This window comes from Anolis sagrei, chromosome 6 (assembly GCF_037176765.1).
Source record: "Anolis sagrei isolate rAnoSag1 chromosome 6, rAnoSag1.mat, whole genome shotgun sequence".
In the NCBI taxonomy this organism is placed as follows: Eukaryota; Metazoa; Chordata; class Lepidosauria; order Squamata; family Dactyloidae; genus Anolis; species Anolis sagrei.
Window position 1 is genome coordinate 88,830,500 of NC_090026.1, and position 13,761 is coordinate 88,844,260.

The 13,761-nt window shown below is 39.3% G+C and overlaps 1 protein-coding gene across 2 annotated transcripts in view; it reads right to left on the minus strand.

Moving 5' to 3' along the window:
- PLCL2 (phospholipase C like 2) overlaps window positions 1-13,761 on the minus strand; it is a 135,194-nt gene that overhangs the window by 104,490 nt on the left and 16,943 nt on the right. The window lies entirely within an intron of this gene.

A 13,761-nucleotide genomic window follows, 5' to 3' on the forward strand; every position in this document is an offset into this window, starting at 1 on the left:
TCTGGTCCCGAGCATTTCAGAGAAGTGACACTTGTACTTTGTCAAAGGAATGTTCAAGTGGAATTGTTTAATTCAGAACATACACACATGCAAAAAAACAGGTATGATAAACACAGCTCTAGAGAGATCGCTAATGAGTTGTGTCTGCTGTGCCCACTGGATCAAGAGCTGAAAAGTCTTGTTGCAGGATGAGAATGTGTGGTGTTATCGACAGTTTTCCAATTTGGAAAAATGCAGATATTCATACACTTTGTATGTTACACAGTGACAGAAATGTCAGAGCAGGAGGAGAAATAGAAATAATCAAGAACAAGATATCACAAATATCTAAAAGAGCAGACAAGTAGAAGAGATTAAAAATATATGTTGTCAGGAAAAACAAGTTAACTAGAAACTCGGTCACAGCAAAATTATTGAAGTAGAATGGCTTCAAGCCAAAGCAGAGTTCGGCAAGGTGTACTTGAAGAAGAAAAAGAACAGTCTGTGCACAGGCAATGGAAAGACAGATTAAAGTAGAGAGAGCAAATGTGCAAGAGAGAAGAGAATTTAGAAAACAAAAGCAAGAAGGACTGTGTCTGCCTTAGAGCATGAATGCTCACTCATGTCAGTACTCTGTGAAAAAGTTGTCAAAATTTTTGGCAATGAGTCAGAAGACGGTAGGTGAATTTTAAGAAACCTGCTACTACCTTTCAGAGGATGTTTAGCCCCAAATTCAAATCTGTAAAAGCTGGCCCAATACTTAATGCAATCAGAAGAATATATATATGGTCAACAGAGAACATCTGGAGTGTTCTCTGTTCTCAAATTAAGGAGAACCTAATCAAGAAAAGGATCAATTAATTGTCTAATAAATATTGGTGCCATAAAAAAGTTGCCATCCTCATAGATTACAATGTTTGTATTTACTTAAAGTCAGTATTTAAGAACAAACAATTGATTTGTTTTTAATCCCAAAAGGTTACAAATATAATTATTGACAATACTTAATATATAGCCGTACCAGCCCTATATATTAAATACGCAAACATATGAATGGAAATATTCCTTATCGGTGGTAATACGAAGGCATGTTTTAACTTAAGTCTTGCCCTTTCTTTCAACCTCCTGTCTGTTCCAAATTCATTTTTAGTCAATTAATCCTGCCTCCCCCTAGTTTTCTTTATTATACTTGTCTATAAAAAATCTTCAATGAATAACTACGTAACATAAAATGCCTCTATAATTATACTGTTGCATTCAAGTGTTTAAACCTTTATTAAAATCTGCATAAAGGAACTGCTTTGGTTGCTATGAGTGAATTTACAAAGGGAACCGAAGATTAATTAGCAGGCTATTTTAAAGACACCAAGAAGGACGACAAACCAAAGAATCTCAGGAGCATCCAACTCTAAAAATGTGCATAGACCAAACTGCAAAAGCCTGCCAAAGGTAGACAATATCTTTTTAATCTGTGTGCAATACATTGTGAAGACTTACATTGTGTCCTTTTAATCATGGGATCGTAAGTGACCTCTCACTGTATTATTCTTATAAGAGTCAGGTGATGCCTACTTAGAGGAAGTTTGATCCAAAACCCAGAGATGGGATTTATGATGGTAAACCCTTGACATACATAATGAATCCAAGACAGAAAAGCTTTCAACTTAAACTACAGTGTTGCAGATTCATAGCTGAGCAGACACTGATATGGGGTGCATCTAGGTAAAGGTAATGGTTTCCCCTTGGCATTAAGTCTAGTCATGTCCAACTTTGGGGATTGGTGCTCATCTCCATTTCTAAACCAAAGAGTCGGCTTTGTCTGTAGATGCCTCCAAGGTCATGTGCCCAGCATGACTACATGGAGCACCGTTACCTTCCCGCCGGAGCAGTATCTATCAATCTACTGACATTTGCATGTTTTCGAACTGCTAGGTTGGCAGAAGCTGGGGCTAACAGTGGGAACTCACCCTGCTCCCTGGATTTGAACTGCTGACCTTTCATTCAGCAAGTTCAGCAGCTCAGCGGTTTAACCTACTGCACCACTGGGGGCTCCCAGGGTGCATCTACAATGTAAAAGTGCTGTAGTTTGACACCACTTTAACTACTATAGCTCAATGTTATAGAATCATGAGAACTGTAATTAAACAAGGTATTTAGGCTTGTCAACCAAACAGTGCTGGTGTCTTTCCAAACTACAACTCCCATTCATTCCACAGCATTGAGCCATGGAAGTTAAAGTGGTGTCAAACTGAATTGTACTACAGTGTAGATGCACCATAAAGTACTTTTTCAGAAGTCTCATGAAGATCCAAAGAGGGACCGAGATACCAGGCCATACTACCATCTTTCAGCCCCTGTCTCAAATGAGACATTTATTTTCGGAGGTAATGCAGCGAATTTGTGCTATATGTAATATGTGTGAGAAAAGATTACTTAAAAATTGAGGTGTAAATAAAGGACACGGGATCATCAGCAGGGTTATAAGACAGCATAGGAAGGTAAGGAAAAGACAGAATTAAGATAAATAACAGAAGGATACGTCAGAAATAAAAGAAGTAAGGAAATACGATCTGAATAGAAAAAAATAGAGACCAGTGAACAAGACGTAATCCGGAGGAGTCTACGGTGCCGTATAATCCAGTTCAAAGCAATTAATCTGCATTCTAAAACTGCATTATCATACAGAAGAAATTTCACATTTCACAGAAGACATTCACATTTCTTTAGCTGCATGTGTAAGCCACACACACCACACACACAAACTGAATATGTTATATCAGAATTTTGCTCTGCATGCCATCTCTCTACAAGACAATTTTTCCTGGAGCAAAAACAATATATAATTCAGCCTTCAGGAAATTATGAGAGGAGCACCTTTCATATTCTACCTCTGAAAAGCTTTTGCTGTCACATTCATCGCTGCAAAAGCAGCACACTGCATATTCTTTTAACGGAAATCTCCCCTGGCCTGGAAACCAGTCCCCTGTTTAATTATTGAGGTTTCCTCTAAGGTGTGTCTATGTACAGAAGCTGCATGTGTCAAGTAAAAGACTTATATTCTAAACAATTTTACAACTTCTTTATTGTTGGATATCACACAACAAGCAACAAAAAGAAAGACACTGTGAACCCGAACATTTGAAATGTGAAGGAGAGAAACTACTGAGATCAAACGACAGTAATAATGCAGAGAAATTCCTAATAAATAAAACAAAATCAAACTTCATTGGCATGAGTGGACTGATTTTTGGCATGGTTTAATTAAATAAAATGACAGCCTGAAATTTTGTATGGATTTTAATTATATATTTTAGATGCACAAACTCTAGTATAAACCACCTCACCCCCCATTAGCCTCAAACCAATCGCCAGAATTTACAACTCACCAAATTACAAAATTACAATGTTACTAGAATCATTTGTCATGCACCCTGAGCCATAACTTGAATTGAGTAATGATTTCAGCCACTTTGCTGCTTAAAATGCAATGTATAACAGCCACCTCTCTATCATTTATCAGACAGGTAACAAAATCTAATTTGCATGTCTAACCAAGAGAAATTAAGCCTTTTTGCCAATTTCACAACCTTTATAATATGATAACTATTGTAAGAGCTGCAGTATTTCAATTACATTTGGCCACATGGATGGCAATTCTGCGAGCCAGCACCTTCAAGTTGCCTGATCCTATGGATCTCTTACGGTTTCCTTGGGCATAGCATTCAAAGATGGTTTTGCCATCTCTTTCCTCCGAAATATAGGCTACAATACATATTTGGTGGCCATTCCCATCTAAGTACTAGCCAAAATGGACATAGCTTAATTTCCAAGTTCAGGCAGGACGCAGTGCCTTCAGCCCATCCTAGATACCAGTTATTCGTGACCAAAAAAAAGCTAAGCTCAGGGAGTTTGATGATATCTGGACTAACAAAGATTAACAACTACAAGCAGCTTATTCTTTGCCTACAGATACCTATAAAACTAAGACTTGATCTACATTGCCCTTTAATCCGGTTTCAGAATGTAGATCAACTGCATTGATCTGGATTATAGGGCAGTGTAGACTGATATAATCCAGCTCGATGAAGCTCATCCACATTCTGAAACTGGACTACAGGACAGCGTAAATCCAGCCTAAGAAATGTGACATTTTATGAAAACTGTCCTTTTTCTCTTGTTCACAATGATATTAGGCTGAATTTTAGCTGCTATATAATGCAGTTTCAGAATGCAGATTAATTGCTTTGAACTGGATTATATGGCATTGTAGACTCATATAATCCAGTTAAATGCAGTTAATCTGCATTCTGAAATTGCATTATATGGCAGTGTAGATCCAGCCCTAGTTTATGGAAATACATGGACCATCTTATCACAACACCAAATCAGGATTGAACCATTATGCTATTGAACCACAATGACAGACACACACACACACCCCAGCTGAAACATCTATAGTTTGCCAAGGGCTCTGCAATAAATATATTATTTTGTAATATTATTTTCCAATACTTTTTGAACTTTCATTATTTTGAAGCATCGGAGGTCGGGAGCTGACCAGCGGCAACTTCACCCCCACAAAGACTTTATCATTTCAACTCTAAAACCGCTTTGAGTCTTCCCAGGGGTGAAAAAGGCAGTATATACCTAATACAAATAAATAAATAAATAAATAAATAAATAAATAAATATTTTTCTTGTATCTTTCTGTGTAACTTGTATCTTTCTATGTACTGTATCTATTTATTTTATATAAAGTGTATAAGCTTCCTTATGAAACGTAGCAAGATCTAGCCCAGAGAATACACCTCTCAGTAACCTTGCTGAGACATTTCCCTGAAAGTAGGAAAGTTGGGCAAATCCCTCTGGCTGTTTCCCAACCAGGCAATCATCACAATCCATTGTTCATATATGAAGAGATATGTCTGCCCAGATAAGTGCAAAATTATTTGTGTAGCTAAATGGTCCACTTGAGGTTGAGAGATTGCTGACAATGGAAACAGAGGCTCAGAGTATGTACATTATTGATGTACATATATTTATTGATAGCCCAACCCTTGATTGCTGAGATGATCATCTTTTGTCTCAAGAGCCTCACACCTTTGTTAATATGGGACTGGACTGTTCAGCTACTCAAAAAGCAAATTATCATTGTTTTTACATTGTCTTTGTGGACGACACAACCCAGGAGGGTGTTCCACCAGCTGATTGTTTCCCCAGCCAGTGAATCCCTGGCTGTCATTTCCCTGCAAAAGGGAACCCCCTCCTGGAGGTGGCAATGTCAGCTGCATCCTCAGCCAATCAGGGTGTGGATCCAGACTCTCAGTCAATCAAGGAAGGGAGCAGGAGTTTTTAATAGTTGTCAATCTGTATAAGACATATTGCTTTCTCTATATGTTTTATGCTTGTGCACTTTGAAGCATCCGCTTTTACTTGCACTCCTTTTGGCTGAACTAAATAAATCTCTGTGACCTGTCCTCAACATGGTGTTTCTCCATCCTGGCCCATTCTGTTTAGCTTGTGCTCACTGGGCATGGATCCTTTTATCCGTGGTCCTAGTTATCCATGACAAATTTCATGCACAATTCTTGGGCTTGTCAAATTCCTTTCTGTGGTGCAGCCACAAGGAGGAAAACCAAAAGCCTTGCATTCTGTTTTAAATAAAACCACAGTTCAGCATTATGATTAACTTCTAAACTGTTGATAATCTTAACTATAATTTATTGAAACAAGAAGTTTGTTTGTTTGTTTTAAAAAACTATAATTTAGAGCAAACCACAATTTTTTGAATTTGGACAAAATACAGCATGTGTGTGAAAAAGGAAGCACAAACATCTAATTTCTTCCTCCATCAAGGAGGAAGAGAAAGAGTGTGTAGAAATTTGAGGCTTACTCATGAAAAGCTAAACCATACTTCTATATCATATATGAATGCAGCCACTGTTTAAAACATTTGGTTGAAATGAAGAGCTTTTCAAAGGCTATGTCATATTAATTTCATGTATTGTATACCATGGCACATTATTAAGATTATGGTCTTTCAGGCTGACCCTGCTCACTGGTTTGTGAGGATAAATAAGGGCAAAGAAGGAAATAAATGATGGCAGCTCTTTGCTTGAGGGAAAGATGCAAATACACATTCCAATTGTAAAAGGTTTGTGAGCGCTCTTAAGGGTTTTGCCACTGAGTGTTTGGGAAAATGAAGAAGGCAATTCGGGGATTCTGAATTAAGTCATTTTGAACAGAAGCAGGTTCATTGTTGATACAGTAGGATTCTACAGGGTCATATGTCAGGTCATATGTCAAAATATGCATCTGAGGCTTAAACTACACTGCCATATAATCCAGTATCTGCTTTGAACTAGATTACACAGGTCCACACTACTTTATAATCCAGTTCAAAGCAGATAATCTGGGATTAGAAACTGGATTATATGGCAGTGTAAATGGGCCCTGTGTCAACAAAGCTTATTCTGGTTGATTCTGCAAATTGCTTCAGAAAAGGACATTGAAGGTTGCATGCCAAAATTATGTGTGAGTACAACCCAAACTAGGTAGCCCAACCCCACTTATCTCCTTGTAATGTGTTTGGTATAACTGTTATTCACCTTCCCTGAATAGAAAATATGAGCAGCAAGACTGGTCTTGTTAACTAGAGTCCAAGTTAACTTCTATCATTCATCATCCCTAATCAGAGAAGGCATACAGTTGAAAAAAGCCCCTTCACATGGGTTCTTATCACATTACTTAGTTCTTTCAGTTCATTTCACTTGAAAACCACTTCTCCCGTATGTAGAAAAGTAGTAGAACAGCAGTTCTTCGCATCATCACGGCATCTGCACTTACTTCAATGACATCAATTCCCAAGTTTGCTTCCCCATACTCGAAATACAGCAATATCATTAATACCAGCCTCTTTCCTCCATATCCTGCTATATACATGGTGTGTGTGTGTGCACATGCGCACTTGTGTGTGCTTGCTCCTCTTTTTAAATCCCGTTTTTTGGCGCTGTCTGGAAGCACCCTGAGAGGTCTCTGGAGAATCTCCACGAAGGAGCAATGGAACCAAACCTAGATCATGCCCATTATACTTCCAATAACACCACTTTTGCATCCAACATTGTTTTTAAACCATAGTGGGAAAGGAAATCATTAATAGATTATTTCCAGTGGGAAAAGAATCAATTACCAAACAACCCAACAGCAGTATAGCACGGTATGGCACCAAGAGAGCCATGTTCTCATATAATACACTCCAAACAAAGGCAGGACTAACACAATGTAATTGTGGTGTGGTGTGTGTGTGTCTCGTATTTTGTATCAGGAGTGACTTGAGAAACTGCAAGTTGTTTCCGGTATGAGAGAATTGGCCATTTGCAAGAACATTGCCTAGGGAATGCCCAGATGTTTTACCATCCTATGGGAGGCTTCTCTCATGTCCCCACATGAGAAGCTGGAGCTGACAGACAGGAGCTCAAACTGCTCCTCGGATTCAAACCATTGACCTTTCAGTCAGCAGTCCTACCAGCACAAGGTACACAGTCCTACTGTGCTACCCGAGGCCCCTATTGTAGTATATGAGTGAATACTTGGTAAGTTATACACACTATCTTGTATTCTCTGAAGATAAAATTTAGCCATTTGCCTATGCTGCACACTATAGCATTACAAAGGTACACATTCATAAAACCATGAGACAGAACTCTTAACATAATTAGTTTTGCTTAAAAAATTCATACATAAATAAAGATAGAGCTAACCAGAGAGCAAGATCAGAGATGTTCCTTCTTTCCAAGCCTTGTGTTTCAAAGGGAGACTCCAGAGTATAAATCTCCCTACCTCTTGCTCTTGACAGACTTTTCTCTATTAACAGCAGGAAAGCTTAGGCAATGGAGAGAACTGGCTTGCAAAGTACAGTACTACCCAGATAGAATGGGTGTACTGGGAGATGCCGGCAAAATGCATCTGGCACATAATGTACAGCTACAACCAGAAGTTAGCTGTAGCTGAAAGATGGAAGATGACACGTGTTTTTTCCTGTCTACAGCTACAGATGAGAAAAATCTGGGGCTTGTACTTCTACCCAATAAGCAGTGATTGAAGGAACTCTGTAAAGAAGATACTCAATATACCATAGTCAAGACAGAGTTCTGACTATGGTATATTGGAATTGCAATAGCCACCAGACAATTGCCTTAATCTCCCATGCCAGGTACTGAAGAAACTGCAAACATATATTGGATAATGGAGTACATCAAAAATTCCAGAAGAAATTCAACGTGTGTGTTATAGATTACAGCAAAGTCTTTCATTGTATAGCTCGTGAAAAACTGGAGACTGCTCTTAAAGAAACTGTGTACCACAATATTTTATTGTCTCAATATGTAACAGAACAAGATGCCATTCACAGGACAGGTTTCCTGTTGCTGGTTTTCTGTATCTGGACAACAGATTTACTGAACAACTTTTGGAAAGGCTAACAACTATTCAATTGCTTCTCCCTTCACCCTGCTGAATACCCTGTGACTGACCTGGACTGAATTAATTATTCCGTTCCTGGGTCACTAATTTATTTATCTTGTCAGAAGTGGATTGAGGGTACAGTTTTATTTAAAAACACAAAGTTGAAAACTTGGCATTATGCATTATTCCACTTGCTGAGTGGAATAGAAAAAGGAAATCACAACATTATTTAAAGCAGAGATGAGGTTTTTGGACACTCCTTTGCATGCCCGTGTGCACACACACACAAACCATTCCTGAATATTTCCCCTAATAATGCCGACTATTTTAAAATCAGCATATTTGAGGGTAAAATTGTACAAAAGTCTCACCCAAAGCTGTCCCAAATTGTCTTGAGAATTTTCCCTTCATCTATCAATGTACAATAAATATTTCCATGTTTATTTTTGCAAGGTCTCCTAAGGGAAGATGGAAATTTAACACACATTCATTTCAGTCTCATTTTCTAAAGTCAGCAATTATACTGCCAGATTGAAAACTGATGACAGACTCCAAAGGGACAGAGTTGTAGGGATCAAAAAGGAATTAGAATTGGTTTGATAAATTACATATTTAGTGCAATGACATTGAGCTTTGGTAAAATCATGATACCTACCTACATGAAAGAGATATGGTGTGCTCCAACCAAGCATAAATGATTATTATTGATATAATTAGGGTATAAGACGCTTTCATTCCAAAAATAGCATTTAAGACAGAAATGATACCATCAAATAAAACAAAACAAAAACATTAAAACAGTAAGAACACAAAATCTGGCCTAATGATTGACTTCTTTTGTTCCTTTCCCCAAACTCCTAGTAAAAAATTCTGGAGAACTGAACTGTGAGACATTTATTCTTGATTGGCTCTCCATAGATATTATGTTGAGATAGCGCTCTTATAATGGCCTGCACAAAGAAAAAGATACATATCTTACTGAAATAGTGATGAGATATAACTCTTATAATGGCCTCCACGAAGAAATAATATCTACTTTCGGTATATTATTGGGAGAGATTTAAACCCAGTGTCTATTTTTTAGTACCTCGGAACAGTTTTACAGTATATGGAGTACTGCAGAATCATAATTTTAAAGTGTACTGTGTCTAAAACAGATAAGCAAGGGTGTCTTGGAGACATGTTGAATATGTAAAATGGTGGTCTGGTTTTAAATAGCTGGTCTGTTCTCTTGTAGATACCAATGTCCTTGGGATCAGAAGATGGTGTTATGTTTGTGCTTTGGTAATATTCCTAAGTCTGCTGTAAACAGTGAAGTCAAACATTAACCATTGTCTAAGGCAGAAATATACAATAGAGCAGGCATGGGCAAACTATCTAACTTGGGGACCACATGGCAGGCCAGAGCGGGGTGGGAGGGTGTTCTCCCCAAGTCCCTCCCTGACCTTTCCTCTCCTTCCTTTTCTCTTTCGGAGGCGGAAAGTGAAGGAAAGACAGGTAACATTTGGATCCCAAAAGAGTTCGCATTCATCAGGATGAGATGGTGGCGGGGAGAGAAAAAGTGTATCCATTAGACCCAGGATTGCCTACTCCTGATATAGAATCCTAGAACTGGAAGAGACCCCCAGGGGTCATCCAGTCCAACCCCCTGCCATGCAAGAAGGCACAATCAAAGCACTCCCGATAGACAGCCTCTGCTGAAAAGCCTCCATCACACTCCGAGGCAACCTATGCCACTTTCCGATAGCTCTTACTCTCAAGAAGTTCTTCCCAATCTTTTCAGTCGAATCTCTTTCCCTGCCCTGTGAAACCATGCTCCCTTGTGTCCTGGTTTCTAGAGCAGCAGAAAGTCAGTTTTCCCCCTCCTCCTCTTTAATGGAACACACTTTGAAATCTTGAAACATGGTTCTCATGTTCCCTCTCACCTGTCTCTTCTCCCAGCTAAACATCCCCAAGGAGGAAAGTAGGAAGGAAAAAGAGAAGGAAGGAAAGAAGAGAAGGATGGAAGGGAATGGAGGGAGGGAGGAAAGAAAGAGGGAAGGAAAGACAAAAGGGAAGGAAGGAAGGAAGGAAGGAAGGAAGGGAGGGAGGGAGGGAGGGAGGAGAAAGAGAGGGAAGGAAGGAGGAAAGAGAAAAGGAAGGAGGTAAGGAAGGGAGGGATGGAAGTAGGAAAGAAAGTGAGAAGAAGGAAGGATAGGGTGATGAGAGAGAGGAGGGCCTGAGAAAAGAGCTCAAGGGGCCGCATCTGACCCCTGGGCCTGAGTTTGCCCATACCTGCAATAGAGGGAACAGTAAGAACATGCTACTAAGCAAGACAGTAAAAAGAAGAGTTTATGATTATTAGCTGATATAATAAAGACGAAATTAATTTTATTTCATTTCATTGTTCCCTATTGAGGTATTTGTATCCCAGTGCATATTCAAAAAGTAATTGGAAGAAAACAAACAACCTTTCTCCCACTAAATGAATAAGCTACTTCACGTTTTCCAAACAGAGCCTCTACATCCACCATTCCAGATTTTAATCATTAGGCCAGTACTTTCCCCATTAATTTTATTAACCATAATTATCAACATTCTCTCCATATCAGGTCTTTTAAAATTATATTATAGTGATAGTTGATTCATCATGCATGTTGCTCTGCGTGGAGCCATCTGTTCAGTTTTGTTTTTGTTTCTCCCCTGGACTGCACCAGGCTCAGAGCAAATGGGTCATTCAATTCCCAACCATAAGCATTAATCTCAGCATTGTGCTTCACCATTCAAGCAGTGGTGTAGCTAGATAATTTTAGACTGCTTTTAGTTGGGAAGCACACAATTAACATCCCTCTTCTTCCCACCCCCAATGACACTCCATGCTGTACAATTGTCCATACATTCCTGAAACAATAGAGCAAAAAACGAAAGCAAAGCAAAGCAAAACATGCAATTCAAGTTGAACCTGCCTTATGGCAACCCTATTATATCCTGATTAAAAGAAGAATAAAGAATATATACTGAGTATAGGCATTTTCACGTAGCAAATTTACTTAAATAGATCACTGTTATGACTACAGGAATAAAATTAAGATTTATTCTACTAGTCAACAAAATTATGATTTATCTTCCTGGCAATTCCTTGGTGGTATAATATATGAGGGAAAGAAATACACTCAGTGATCTGGCTCTGTGAAAGCTTCTTTTCCTAAAGCCAAGAAGCCACATTCAAGCTTTTTCAAACATTATTGCCAGTCATCCTTTCTTCTATTTTCCATGGATCACAGGAGAAAGAATTGGAATGTATACTACATAAGATTTCTGTAGTGGGCTTTATGATAACCATTAGCAAAGGGGGAAATTAAGCTTTTCCCTAATAATCCACAATGAGAAAATTCAGCATAAGATGAGTCCCACACTGTGTAGATTAAAAGGAAGTTGGAGGGCTTGATCCTCAAGAAGAGGTATTTAACGAGAAAGGATGACATCAGTGAAGATTATATGTGTAACTCAGATAGTCAACTGTTACTGATTGCATTCTGCAAGATGAGGTATTTGTGCATGTAATTAGCACACAAGATTGAAGATACCAGTTTAAGTACTGGGACAATTACATTGGGCTTCCATAATTTCCTCTTGGAGCAGGTGATCCAAGGAGATTATCACACAGCACTGTTATTCACATTTGCACTGCATTTCTTTCATCTTTGCCTGGAGGTTACTGCATGAGCCAGACAAGACAAGAGTTACTCCTGGTCAGTCAAAAGGCCAAACAGGTTATAGGGTTACAGCCTGTACTGAATGGGGTTATACTCCCCCTAAAGACACAGGTTCGCAGCTTGGGAGTTCTTCTGGACTCATTGCTGAGTCTGGAACCTCAGGTTTTGGTGGTGGCCAGGGGAGCACTCATAGAATTAAAACTTGTGTGCCAGCTGAGCCCGTACCTTGGGAAGTCAGACTTGGCCACGGTGGTCCACGCTCTTGTTACATCTCAAATAGACTACTGCAACACACTCTACATGGGTCTGCCTCTGAAGACTGTTCAGAAGTTTCAAGTAGTCCAACAGGCAGCAGCCAGGTTTCTAACTGGAGTGACACATGGGGAGCATACAACCTCCCTACTGAGCCAGCTCCACGGGCTGCTGGTTTGCTACCAAGCTCAATTCAAAGTCCTGGCTTTAGCCTATAAATCCCTGAATGGTTCTGGTCCAGCTTACCTATCTCAATGCATCTCCCTTTATGAGCCAGTTAGAGCATTAAGATCAGCTAAGGAGGTCCTGCTCTCAGTCCTGCCGACCCCCACAGGCACAATTGGTGGGGACAAGAGACAGTGCCTTCTCGGTGCTGGTTGTGGATCTCCCTTCCCAGCAAGATTGACCCCTCCCTCCTGGCACTTAGGAAACAACTTGAAACATGGCTTTTCAAGCAAGCATTCGGGGAGTGAGAACAAGTAGTCAAGATAACTTCAAGACTGGTTAATGTCTAATGTTTTATGTTTGTTTATGTCCGATGTTTTATGTTGTATAGTTTATACTGGTTTTACTCTATTGTTTTGTGCTATTTTAGTTATGGGGTGTATTTATATTTTGTAAGACATTTAATTTTGCCATTCACTTTGCTGTGAACCACTTTGAGTCCCCTCAAAGTGAAATTAATTAATTAAATAAATAAATAATGGAAATAAATAAATAAATAAATCTGCCATGGCTTTCCGAGTGCTGAATTGATGTTGGGTTCTTTGGAAACTGATTCTTTTCCCTCTCCGATTCCACTATTGATTGGAATCCACTTTGGATGTGAAGGTCTCATTCTTCTTCATTGTGATATTAGGAACATAGAGAGAAGTGCATGGGTGTGTTTTCATTGTTCCTCCTTTGGGGATTCTCGGAGGAAAACTTCTACAGGAAAACCTCACACTACCTCTAGTATTTGGGCACCTTCTGTATATTCATTCTCCATTCTCCAACATATTTTTTAGATTATTTTTCAAACTGTACGTAAGTAGCACCCGGTGGCGCAGTGGGTTAAACTGTTGAGCTGCTAGACTTATTGACCGAAAGATTGCAGGTTCAAATCTGGGGAGCGTTGTGAGCTCCCACTGTCAGCCCCAGCTTCTGCTAACCTAGCAGTTCGAAAACATGCAAATGTGAGTAGATTAATAGGTTGCGTTCCATGCAGTCATGCCAGCCACATGACCTTGGAGGTGTCTACGGACAACGCCGGCTCTTCAGCTTAGAAATGGAGATGAGCACCACCCTTCAGAGTCAGACACAACTCGAATTAATGTCAAGGGAAAACCTTTACCTTTACTAAGTAAGGAGCATAGTGCAATGCTGCAATTCC